The following is a 14,380-nucleotide window of genomic DNA, read 5'->3' as shown; positions in this document are numbered from 1 at the left end:
AAACACTTTTCGATTTGTTTCATAACTTATATTTCTTTTATATCCATCTTCTTCTTTTTAGCCTTCCTTTCATGTATTTTTGAGGTCCATGTCACCAGCCTGAATTTTGAAAATATGTCTCTCCCAACTCCTTCCATCAATTTCTATACTGAGCAGCATACTTTAAACTTCTTTCCTGACCCCTTTTACATTACGTTTGTTTTATTTTTTATTTAAAACGGATGTTAAATGGCACATAAAGCGGATATAAATCGATATCCTGTATATTATTTATATCCTAATTTTTAGACGTGAACTCGTACAGTCACATTTGTTATGCTTTTAAATAAGTATAGTTGTATTATTTTTGAATCTAACCCCCTTTATTTAAATTTTTGCAATAGAAATTCACAATTTATTTCTGCCCTAATTTACACCTATAGCCCGATCAGGGAACGCAAAATTTTACGAAAACCTCCAAAAAAATAAAGGAAGGATGAAAATTTGAGAATAGGTAGTTGAAATTGTCTATTATTATATAAGAAAAAGTTTACGATAATTGTACATCCCCTCCATTTTACAGAAATTGGAAAATACAGGGTGAAAAATTTTTTCTCCGGGGTGAAAAAATATACGTTCAAAACAAGACCGGAATTGGATAAAATGACTAATTCTAAGTAACTTTTGTCAATACTTCTCGAGTTATTTGCGAGTGAATGTGTTCATTTTTAACAAAAAAAAAAAAATGTTTTTGGACGGTTTTTCGGAGATAATTCAAAAAGTAATTATTTTAACGAAAAAAATATTCTTAGTAAAAATATAGCTTATAAAAAATTGAAAAAAATGGTGTATGCGTGACGTCTGCAGACCCAGTAGAAGCAAAGTTGCAGCTAATGAAATGTAGGTTCTTCTTCGTCAAATTCCAAATCGAATATTTCAATGTGAAATAACCAAAAAACGGAGCACTTTTCGGGGAAAATTAATTACAACTTTTTTAAAGTGTTTCAAAAAAGGTTTATTTTTGTTTTTTAAAAGAACTTCTAACATTAAAAGTAAGTGAGTTACGCTCAAAATATTGTTGGTCCCTTTTATTTTTTGGTAAAAAAATGGCCAAAATTACCCCTTAATTAGCTTCTCAAATAAAATTAATCGTTACCGCTTTAAAAGTTACTTTACTTATGTATTGTTTATATTATCTATAGGTTTCATTGGTTCAAAGTGCTCAGTTTTAAAGAAAATTGGGTTTAAAATAAAACATTTTTTTAATTCTGAAAAAAATCGTAATTTTTTATGGAATTAACTTAAAAACAATTAGGAATACCAAAAATCTCAAAGAGTAATAAAATGTAAGTTTTGCTTTTTTGAATATTTTTCATTTTTTGTTTTCTTATTAGACAAAAATTGGTTATGCTATTGCTGTCCAAAATTTGCCTGAACTCGTGATTAGTTACCCGTTCAAGCCATTTTAACTACAGCTTTTTGAAAACAAAGCACTTTGAACCGATGAAACTTACAGATCATATAAATAATACACAGACAAAGTAACTTGTAAAGTGGTAATGTAAAATTTATATGTGATGCTAATTAGGGGGTGATTTTCGCGATTTTTTACCGAAAAATAAAAGGGACCAACAATATTTTGAGCGTAATTTACTTACTATTAATATTACAAATTTTTTTAAAAAACAAAAGGAAACTTTTTTTTAAACACTTTAAAAAAGTTAAAACGAATTTTTCCCTAAAAGTGCTCCGTTTTTGGGTCATTTCACATTGAAATATTCGATTTGGAATTTGACGAAGAAGAACCTACTTTTCATTAGCTGCAACTCTGCTTCTACTGAGTCTACAGACCTCATTCATACACCATTTTTTCCAATTTTTACGGGCTATATTTTTGCTAGGAATATTTTTTTCACTAAAATAATCGCTAAAGTAATCATGAACATATTCACTCGCAAATAACTCGAAAAGTATTGACTTAGTGAAAAAACTCTATAGAAGAAAAGTTGTTTAGAATTAGTCATTTTATCCAATTCCGGTCTTATTTTGAATGTATTTTTTTCATCTTCGAGAGGGGGTATTCCCCTTCATTTTTTTTAAAATGGAGGGGATGTAGAATTGTAAACTTTTTCTTATATAATAATAGACAATTTCATCTACGTATTCCCAAATTTTCATCCTTCCTTTATTTTTTTGGGGTCAGATTGTTCTTTGATCGGGCTACTAGTGAAAAACTAAAAATAGATAAAATCGCTGTCAATAAGATAGCACAGAGGAAAACTTATAGGTTGATACATTTGAAATAGGTACCTACTATAGTCTGTGCTGAAGAAAAGTAAAATAAAGATAAAGTTTAAATAATAAATAAAATACTAACCAAGGTTTATTTTTGATTTGGTTAACTGAAAGATTATATGTTGGTAAATTTTGACTCCAAATGAAATTCCAGCTCTTTTAAATGTTAGAACGTGTAATTAACCAAGAGCCATTGCAAATTATTCACTGTATCACATAAGTGTAAAACAATCGAAGAAATTCAAGAATAATAATTTTTAGGTACATAAAATGGTTAACTAACTGGCAGGGTTATATAAAGATACTATTTTTGCTACTTTTAGACAACACTTATAGAAACACCCTAATGCTGTGGCCACAGTAACGTCTAATGCCGTTAATTAACGCATTATTTGCCATCTCTTTAATTAACAGCATTAGAGGTTACTGTGACCCCAGCATAAATAAATCAGAAAAACTAAAACGTTAAAGAGAGGACATCAAAGATCTGTTCGAAGACGAAAGAGGAAAAATATACTTAAAACCAAAATACATAATTATAAACAAATAACAAGAAATAATCACACTTACCTTGTATGTTTCTTCATCAAACCTGCCAGCAATTATGTATCTGTGGTCCTAAACAAAACAAGATTGTTAGAGAAATCAAAAATATTAATGTGTTGCTATACATTGCATACGAGCTATATTTATTATTGGCCGAAATATATTTAATTGGGCATATTTTTCTCTCTTATTACTATCTACTCTACCTACAAAGTTGTTGTGTATAAAAAATAGTGATTAAAACGTGCAAAAAAAAACGGAGACAAATAAAATTGTGAAGAAAAATATTAATGATAACAGGTATTGTTCGCCTGCATCGATAACCATCATGGAATCATTCAGAATTGTAATTTAATCTACTACTGCAGATAAAAAAAAAATAAAAACTTACAGTGACTTGTGGGTTTTTTTGTATACCCACTGCCCACTGCAGACCCATTCTACACTAACTTAATTTGTACTTCTCGTTATTGGCCACTACATATTTTGATTTACTGGTACTATTTTGTTGACTCCATACTATCACTAACACTACTGCCAGGATACAAGTAACCTATACAAATATAAAGATGGTTTCAAACACACAAATAGCGCCCATACCAGCGACGAGCCGGTACCACCTCAGCGGACCTATCTAATCCCCTTAAGATCCCATTCGGGGATGAATTCAATCCTCACGCAAGGATGATTTTTCGTCGGAAAAAATTCCCCCATGGGCTAAGACACTCAACTCCGAATAGGTTTATTGACGCTTTTTAGATGCAATTCAAAGTGAACTAAAAAAGTGTTTTGCCCAAGGCAGTTGAGCTGAGTAAACAAACATTTGGATTTTGTTTATTTTAATCGAATAGACACTAAGTGTTATTCGCCGAAGTTTAAGATGAACTCGGAATGTTTGTAACAAACTACCGTTCGAATATTTGTAAAGCGCATATTAAAACCTTATTTCTAGAAAGGGCATTGAAATAGGTGAACTAAAATTTATAAGTTTTTTTTATCGTCACAATATATGTATTATTTATTGTGTAAAAATAATATAATTGTTGTTAGGTTAAGTTGAAGTTTTTACTTTTGAGTTCGAACATTTTAACCAAATCAAAAGTAGGATTTGTTTCGTACTATGTATATTAAAATTTTGTTTTATATTATAAATATTATTATTTATTTAATGTGAACTTGTGACATTTCTGTGTATACGATGTAAAATATTAACTGTACAAATTGATAATTAGACAAAACTATTCATTATCTTGAATAAATCAGTGTGATGTAATTGAAAAAATCTCTTAATATGTTTTTAGAAATAGCAACAATGATCTATATGTAGTATTACAAAAATAATATATCAAACAATTCTTTTATTTGATTTTTAAACTTAAATTACCAGTTAACCACAATAATTGGGTTCCCTCTACTCAATTCCTCTTGTGGGCAGATGTAGGTCTTACTTTGGGCATTTATCTCTTCATACAATATCTCCAATTTTATCTATAATGTTGCTGTATTGATCTAAAATTTCCGTTACTCAAGGTTTTTTTATTTTTTCATGAAGCCTTTCCCATTAATAGCTATTGATTCTGTGCCCCTTAAAGCTACAAAAATAAGTCAAAGTACCTGGATTAATTTACTGGTGGTAATTTTTGCTTGCCAATATAAGGTGTCGTCTGGTTTTAAACTCCACATCTTTTCATGATAGCATCTAGCTTCCATTATTCGTTCTAACTTCTACTTCTGGACTTTACCTTATACCCTCAGATTTACATTTGTATCATTTTTGCTCAGGAGACCTAAATCTTGTACATTTCTTCTTCTAGTGGAGAAATATCATTATTTTTCTCATTATCTGATGATTTTGGACTTCTGAGTGCTTATGCTAATCTCTGTTAATTTGAAGTCATTCTAGAATTAAGTCAAAGCCTGTTGCATCTACATATATCTAACTATTCCAATACATTTGCTGTGTGCTCATATTTATGACCAGGTGCACCCAGATGGCCCAAAAAATGATTACTGCCGTTGAGGATCTTAGCAATCAACCCATCAATGTCTAGATTCCACAAGATTCCTTCCTGAGAACAGCTTAAAGTGAACCCTTTTCGTTTTCTAGAACGTACTCCACCTTAAGTTTTAGAGGATGCAGGATGCAATGCCATTTTGGTAGAGAATCGTAATTTATACGTAAATTATTCCGAATGTATTGGACTTTCAACCAATACACAATCTCTAATGTGTCTATGGACACCTTGTATGTTTTTTTGTCGTAACCTTTAGTACAAATGGCATCAGACCTATTTGTTTCACATACATTTTACTGTCAAGTTTTTCTCGACTTAAGTGTAGAAGCTCTCACAATAGCATAAGCTGCCTCACTCTTGGTACATATCTAACTACCAAGCGAGCTTATATACATATATACATAGTTTTTTGTAAATTAATTTTCACTTCTGTAGAGCTCTTGGAAAATATCTCATCCAGACTCTGTAATTTATAATGTACAGGGTGTTTCATTAATAATTGTCCATATAGTAACTGGAGAAACCTTAGCACAAAATACGAAGATTTAACCTAAAACACTTAAATAAAATGTGGTTCCTTACTGAGTTACAGGGTGTTTTATCTAAAAATTTAAAAATTATTTTTGCTCAGCAATTTAAAACTGTTCAACGTATCCTTTTCATGCTTGGCAGAAAATGCGACTACTATACACCCTACTAAACTGTGATAAACAAACGTTTCTAGCTGCTACCAGAGGCGTACTACAGGGGATAGTGAATGGTTGACCCTTCTCAAATTCTACGCCACTGGAGGAATTACTATTTTAGTGCCATTTTTAGATTCTCCAATACTTTCTACGTAAATAATACAGTTTTCATTGGTAACGATAAGTTATTAGTTTTCGAGATATTTGAAGTTAAATATGAAACGGCACAGTTATTTCGATTAATTTATGATATGATTCATATGAATAAAATTATTAGTACCCAATACTTTAAAACTATTAGGCGTATCCTTATCATACTTGGCAGAAAGTGTAGGCACTGTACACCCTACTAAATTAAGATAAATAAACGTTTCTAGCTACTACCAGAGGCGTACGACTGGGGATAGTGGCTGGTTGACCCTTCCCAAATTCTACGCAACTGCCGAAATTGCTATTTGAGTGTAATTTTTTGATTTTCTAATACTTTTTATGTAAATAATATACTCTTCATTCGTAACAATAAAATGATTATTTTTCGAGATATTTGAAATTAAAAATGAAGCGACACAATACATTAATCAAAATAACCGTGTCGTTTCATTTTTAACTTCAAAGATCTCGAAAACTAATGACTTTATCGTTACGAATGAAGAGTATATTATTTTTATAGAAAGTATTGGAGAATCCAAAAATTGAACTAAAATAGCAATTCCGCCAGTGGCGTAGAATTTGGAAAGGAAACCATTCACTTTCCCCCGTCGTACGCCTCTTATAATAGCCAGAAGCGATTGTTTAACGTAATTTAGTAGTTTGTACAGTTCCTATTATTCCTGCCAAGTATGAAAAGGATACGTCGAATGGTTTTAAAATGCCGAGCAAAAATAGTTTTTAAATTTTTAGATAAAATACCCTGTAAGTCACTAAGGAACCACATTTTATTTAAGTGTTTTAGGTTAAATCTTCGTATTTTGTGCTAAGGTTTCTCCAGTTACTATATGGACAATTATTAATGAAACACCATGTATAGATTCGGGTTAGATCGTCCTGCGACGTTGTCCGATGCCCAATTGCCATCGCGTCCTATCATTAAAATCGTCCTCTGTCAATCCTCGTTCGCTCATTGATCTTCCAACTCCTTCCATCCACGATTTCTTTGGTCTTCCTCGTTTCCTGTGTTCCGGTGGTATCCATTTTGCTACTTTCTTTGGTAATTTATATCCGGGTCAAATAGTGCAGTCACTGAAGGTGGATATGAGCTATTACCTCCGATTTCGTTGAACCTCCATCGATTTGCATGAAAATTGGTGAGTGGTTAGAGGATATCTCAAGGAACAAAGGTGACATGGTGCCAACTTGCGCTTTTACCCTGCGGGTGGATGCCACCCCTCCTCGGGGGTGAAAATTATTTTATTAAGAATAACCCCAAAATATTTATATAAATTTATTAAAATAAATCAAAACTTTTTGAGTTATTAAACTCAATATCATATTATTTGAGTTATTTGAACAATTAAAGATCAAAGATTTTAATTGTTCGTGAGAAAAATGTATGTTTTTAACCGATGTTTCATAAATAACTCAAAAACTATAAGTTTTTGCAAAAAAGTTATTATTATCAAAATGGAGGCTAATAAAAAAACAAATAAACTCCTTACTAGAAAAACCTTTCAATGTTAAAAAAAGTGAGTTATAGGTAATTGAATGTATTTCTTTCGTCGAGTACCCAAATCTAAATATTCAAGCTTAAATACCGGGAAAATGGTGCATTTTATAATATAAACTTATTAAACATTTGTCAAAGCTCATAGAAATATCTATCAAATAAGTAATCAAACAAGTGATAGCATTAAAATTTATGCACCAAAATTGTTTCAAAATCTTTGTATCTTTTAAAAAATTTTCCAAAAAATGTTATTTTTTTTGTAAATAACTCCGTTAATTTTTAAGACATAAGGTTCACCTAAAAATTAATTAAAAGTTGATTCCAAGAGCTATTAAAAAACGTCAAAATTAGTCTATTCGATCTCTTACTTTTTTAAAAATAAAAGGTTAAATGGCCCCGGTTACATGGTTCTCGCAGCAAAATTGAAATATTAAACGTTTCTATCTCGGTAATTTTTTACTCTACGGAAATAGTATAATGGATAAAATAAAGTATTTCGAACAGAAAAAACTAAAATTTGATTATTTATGATTTTTTACGTATATTGAGTATTTTTGGAGTTATTATCAAAAGAAAATGAAAAGTACGATAATTTTAAAAATTCTAATTTTTTTAAATTATATCTTTTTTTTTTTAAATATGCATTATAAACCGGTTAAAATTGTTAAAATCATTAACTATGTTAACCTAAAGAAATTCTTGTGAGGATTACTACAAATTTTAATTTTTGTGGAAATGGCGTCTGTTTTATTTTTTCACTTTTCCTAAAAAAATCGAAAGGATTCTCTTATTTTCATCATAACTTGCTTAATTTTGAAGCTATTAACTTCTACTGGAGCTCATTTGATAGGTATTCCGAAGTACTTTGACAAGTGCTTAACAAGTATATTTTTAAGTATATAAAATGCATCGTTTTCCCGTTATGTTAGCTTGAATACTTAGATTTGAGTACTCGTCGAAAAAAAATATACATTTAATTACCCATAACTCACTTTGAAATAACATTAGTTCAGTTCTTTTTAGTGGGGAGTGTATTAAATTTTTTATTATCTTTAATTTTGGCAATAATAACTTTTTTTACAGAAGATTATAGTTTTTGAGTAATTACTTGAAAAACAGCTTTAAAAAATGCATTTTTTTTAAATAAAATATCTTTGATATTTAATAACTGAAAAGGTATTGATTTATGTTAATAACTTTATATAACAACTTTTGCTTAGAAGTTGCCCCTCTATCGATTTCTGGTATTATTTTTAATAAAAAAATTAGTTCACCCACGAGAAAGGGTGGCAACCACCCCCAGGGTAAAAGCGCAAGTTAGCATCATGTCACCTTTGTTCCTTGAAAAGTATCTTCTAACTACTTACCAATTTTCATGAAAATCGATGAAGGTTCAACAAAATCGGAGATAAAAACCTTCAGTGACTCCACTAAAATGAGTTTATTTCACAATTAATTTATCATAATCTATTTTTACCTAGTTCTGTCATACCTATTATTTTTTGAAACATTAACAAAAATTGCGTTATTTAGTGTCTTTGGTTTAAATTATTGGATGTTATTTTTGAAATTTGTAATTTTTGTAGTACTATGTGTTGATGTACAAGTTTTTTAATATATGTATTATATACCGACTGTATACGGCATTTGTTTTAAAATAAAACTAGACTAGAAGTCATAGGTTAGAAACTTTATTTTCAAATTATAACTTTAAAAAGTGTAACGAAAAATGAGTAATTGCATGAGTACCTATTATTTAATTTTTCTAGTTAATATGCTTGCAGAGAAATTGTTTTATTATTATTAAATTTTCACTGTTTGTGTATTTATTTGCATATAAAAAGCTCTTATTTTCAGTCTTTTCTCTTATCATTATGAGTGCATCAAAGATTGTTATGATTCAAACCCTTCTTTAGAAGAATCCTCTCTTCACCCCTATGTCTGGTAACTCTTCTCTCTGCTCTAATTCCAATAGATTTTAAATCGTCCTCTGTGTTGTCTCCATACCTACGGGAACATCCATAAACTACGTCGTTGGAAAGGTGGAGGGGGGGCTTTGCTTATTACGACGGTATACGACAGACGGGAGGAGGCCATGAGTGCACATCCGACGTTGTTTGAAGTTCACAAATGTGAAAAGTATATCCTATTTTAGAATTAAAAAATTAGTATATTATTTTTATCGTATACTTTTCATTTTGTTTTTATCACTCACAGCCTTAATAATATTGCTAGCAGTTTTATACAGACTAACAAACAATAAAACATTGTTCTATATCTTTAAACAAACGCTTCTTTTCAGAACAACTTCTGGAAGCAATAAATATTAAACTGTTCAATTATTTACTGAATACTCTATGTGAAACAATTCTACAAGAATGAATAGAAATAAAATATTCTATTCTATTTAGTTAGTACATTTTATCTATTTATACGTAATAAAAGAAATGGCATTGGAATCAAAACAAAATAAATATTAAGATTAATATGATGCAGTGAAGAAGGCATAGGAACTCCGATAAAAGTGTTATCTTTTGTCCCAATAAAGCTAATTATTAGTTGTACAGTGAATTGAGAGAAAAAAGTACGCGAATATTAATGAGCTACATAGTAATACTGATTTGGATACATTCGTAAATAAACTTGGAGAGCTAACTTTAAGCAATCCAGAAATAACATTGAATTTAAAAAAAAAAACTCTAAAAAGGGGGGTCATGAGTTGAAATTGATGTCGGTATGAGGGGGGGGGGGTCAACTGTAAACGACGCTTTACGACGGAAGGGGGAGGGTATTAAAAACTCCAAAATTTTTACGACGTAGTTTATAGATGTTCCCTAAGTTTTGGTCCTCCTCGGGCTCGTTGTCGCATCAGCCCTATTTGCCCAAAAACCTTAGTGGATTTTACCTCTGATTCCGTACTAAAAAAATCGTTGACTACTACCTACACGAAGTACTGCCCATGCTTACTTTTATCTAAAGTTAAACTTTTCTGTTCATTATGACGGTGCTACTAGTTACTTGTAGAACTTGGAAGTTTTATTTTCGATAATAACGTTCTACATCGGTTATGCTGTCCCTCAAAAGGAAGAAACAACATTGTTTAATATATGCCTTTTGGAGTCATAGTAAAAGTTTACTTTAGAGTGAACATACTTTCCATGTACATATACCGAAAATTGATGGGAGCTCGTTTCCGTAATATCGTAAAACTGTCTTGAGGATTCCTATTAAATTTTCCATAAACTGCAACTATTTCTGTTAACAGGCATTAATCTAAACTAAGACTAAAAGCTATGTGAAAATATTTATATATCTTTGTAAAAAACGAAAAAATCTTCTCCGATAGATCAAAGAGTTTCCTCTCGTCTCTATTTCGATATATTAAATGAAGCAGAGACCAAGGTTTTCGTCACTATCTTAAATACCAATAACGCTAATTTTTATTGATAAATCATCTTTTCGCTAGTAGAAGTTCATGATATTGATACAAACCGGAATGCTGCCTCAATGAGGAATTGAAATACCGGGTGTTTGGTAAAGAATGGGCCATAGCTTAGCCTTAGATTCCTGAGGTTAAAATAGGTCGATTTAGCTAACTTACCTTAGTAAAAAGTTGATAATAACCGAAATACAGAGTGGCAAAGTTAAAGTTTTATTTTATTTATTTTTGAATATTTCCAACAGGCATGAGACAACAACACGAAATTTGGTAAGTGGTCCAGGTATTGTACAGTATGTACAGCCTACTAAATCATGTTAAACAAACGTTTCTGGCTACTACCAAAGGCGTACGACGGGGGAACATGAATGGTTGACCCTTCCCAAATTATACGCCACTGGCGGAATTGCTATTTTAGTGCAATTTTTTGATTCTCCAATACATTCTATGTAAAAAACATACTCCTCATTCGTAACGATAAAGCCATTAGATTTTGAGATATTTGAAGCTAAAAACGAAGGATCATAATACATTAATCAAAATAAGTGTGCTTTTCATTTTTAACTTCAAATATCTCGAAAACTAATGACTTTATCGTTACGAATGAAGTGTAAATAATTTACATAGAAAGTATTGAAGAATCTAAAAATTATGCTAAAATAGCAGTTTCATCAGTGGCGTAGAATTTGAGAACGGTCCACCATTCCCTTTCCCCTGTCGTACGCCTCTGGTATTAACCACAAACGATTATTTAACATAATTTAGTAGGGTGTACAGTACCTACACTTTCTGCCAAGTACCATAAGGATATGTCAAATAATTTTGTACTACCGGGCACACATAATTCTGAAAGTTTTAAATAAAGAATAAATTATTTAAAAAAAAAAAGAGTATTTTAAAATAATTCGACATTATCAGTGTGATACTTGGCAGCAAGTGTAGGCACTGTACGCCCTACTAAATTGTATTAAATTATCGTTTCTGGCTACTACCAGAGGCGTACGACAGGGGAAAGTGAATGGTTGACCCTTCCCAAATTCTACGCCACTGATGAAAGTGTTATTTTAGCATAATTTTAAGATTCTCCAATACTTTCTATGCAAATAATATACTCTTTATTCGTAACGATAAATGGATTAGTTTTCGAGATATTTGAAGTTAAAAATGAAAAGGCACACTTATTTTGATTAATGTATTAAGCTCCTTCGTTTTGGCTTTATCATTACAAATGGAGACTATGTTTTTTGCATAGAAAGTATTGGAGAATCAAAAAATTGCAATAAAATAGCAATTCCGCCAGTGGCGTAAAATTTGGGAAGGGTCAACCATTCACGTTCCCCCGTCATACGCCTCTGGTAGTAGCCAGAAACGTTAGTTTAACATAATTTAGTAGATTGTACAATACCAGCACCACTTACCAAATTTCGTGCTGTTGTCCTATGCCTGTCAGGAAATACTGAAAATAAATAAAATAAAAGTTTAACTGTTATTAAGTATTTCTGTTATTATCAACTTTTGTACTAAGGTAAGTTAGCTTATATCGACCTATTTTAAGCTCAGGAATCTAAGGTTAAGCTATGGCCCATTCTTTACCAAACTATGTACTACTTAATCTACGAGATTATTTATAATCCTTACTTTAAACGAACAAATGTAATAAGAAAAGTTTTCTTTCAGTGCGAATCAAAATTTTTGATGAGGATTTTTAAAATTGTGTTTAAGAAATATTAGAGCAGTCTATGATATGCCCCTACAACAACTCTAAAATGATTTTTTCTGCAACAGTAATTATTTTTGTAGATAGTAAGTATAAGTAGTTTGATATGAAGAAGGGTTAGGTTGTTAACCTGTTTATATTTTAAGCAGTAATGATGTTTTAAGGTTGTCGATACTTTTTTAGAATACGATAGACTACTACTGCGTATGAAATATAATTTATCGAGATTATTTCTTTTTAGGAATTTGTTATTTTTTATAACAGCACTTCAAGTAGAAAGAAAATTTTGTGTTTTTCCAACGGCACTAACTATTTATTTTTTATCTTTAATATCGTAAAATATGTGATATTGGATAACAGAATGCATTATAAGTAAACAAAAATAAAAACAAATAAACATAAGGAAAAAACATAAATGAACATAAAGAAAACTAACAGGCACTATTTGGTTACTAACCTACAGATAATAAAACGAAGAATTAGTCGAATAGGTTTCACAGTTTAAATATTAAGGCTCTAATAATAACAACAAATAAGAATGTGACATTCAGATTAAAATTCGTATCGGTATGGCCACAGTATATAGAGGTTCCAATGGCTAAGCAATGTTTACCAAATTTACAAAAGTCATGTTACAGCATAACTGGATATGAATGAAAGAAGTGAAAGAAGTATATTAAAGTGTGTAAATGTATTTTAATTTCCTTAGCTAAGCGCTTTCGACATAAAAGTCATCTTCAGAGCTAATGCTACAATAAAAAGTTAAAACAATAAGTAAAAAGATGTTCAGAGTACAAAGTTTTTTAACTTACGTCAATATATAAAAAGTACCGGCTACTTAGGAATGTATTTTCTTGCATCGCATTAAGAAATTTTTAATTCTGGTCCACTGTACAACTCCGGCTGATGAAAGCTAGTTTTAATTTTTAATTTTTCAATGGTAAAACAATAAGAACAACCACTGGGACGATACACACATATAAAATTTTTGGCATGGTACAGGTTTTACCCAACCATTTTGAAGTGATATGAGCTGGCGACTGACTGACAGTGGTTGATTGTACGTTGGATTTTAAATGTTTTAAATGTTTTAAACATTTAAAATCCAACGTACAATCAACCACTGTCAGTCAGTCGCCAGCTCATATCACTTCAAAATGGTTGGGTAAAACCTGTACCATGCCAAAAATTTTATATGTATGTATCGTCCCAGTGGTTGTTCTTATTGTTTTACCATTGAAAAATTAAAAATTAAAACTAGCTTTCATCAGCCGGAGTTGTACAGTGGACCATAATTAAAAATTTCTTAATGCGATGCAAGAAAATACATTCCCAAGTAGCCGGTACTTTTTATATATTGACGTAAGTTAAAAAACTTTGTACTCTGAACATCTTTTTACTAATTGTTTTAACTTTTTATTGTAGCATTAGCTCTGAAGATGACTTTTATGTCGAAAGCGCTTAGCTAAGGAAATTAAAATACATTTACACACTTTAATATACTTCTTTCACTTCTTTCATTCATTCTAAGTGTGTACAAAACCTATCAGTCTTTCAACAACATAACTGGATATTCTATATTCCAGCGTTTCCCAAACTTATTTTTCCGTGGCCCGGTTATTTTTGTTCTTATCCTTCGTGACCCACTAATTTTTTTTCATACCCTGGTGTGTGTGTACAAGAAAACATATTTAAATATTTATTATAGGTTTATATATTTTAATAAAGAATCATTAGCTCAAAAAAAATGCAATAAAAAATGAAAATCAAATACTTTAATAATGAGAAGTATGCAGTTGTTTCTGGTTAACTAAAAACTTCAAGTTTGGAGGAAAACATGTTAATATTATTCTCAGGTTCGGTTCGACTTCCAAACGGTTCCTATATTTATCACCATGGAAAACCACTGTTGAAAGCCCTGCCTCACACTTATAACTTATAGGTCGTAACAAAAGGGATTAGAAACTATCGCTTTTTTTGATAAAACTGGGTACTCCTGGCGGCAAGACAGCCAAAAATCAATCGGTGGTATTTTGTCAA

This window comes from Diabrotica virgifera, chromosome 2 (assembly GCF_917563875.1).
Source record: "Diabrotica virgifera virgifera chromosome 2, PGI_DIABVI_V3a".
Lineage (NCBI taxonomy): Eukaryota > Metazoa > Arthropoda > Insecta > Coleoptera > Chrysomelidae > Diabrotica > Diabrotica virgifera.
This window is presented reverse-complemented; position numbering follows the sequence as displayed.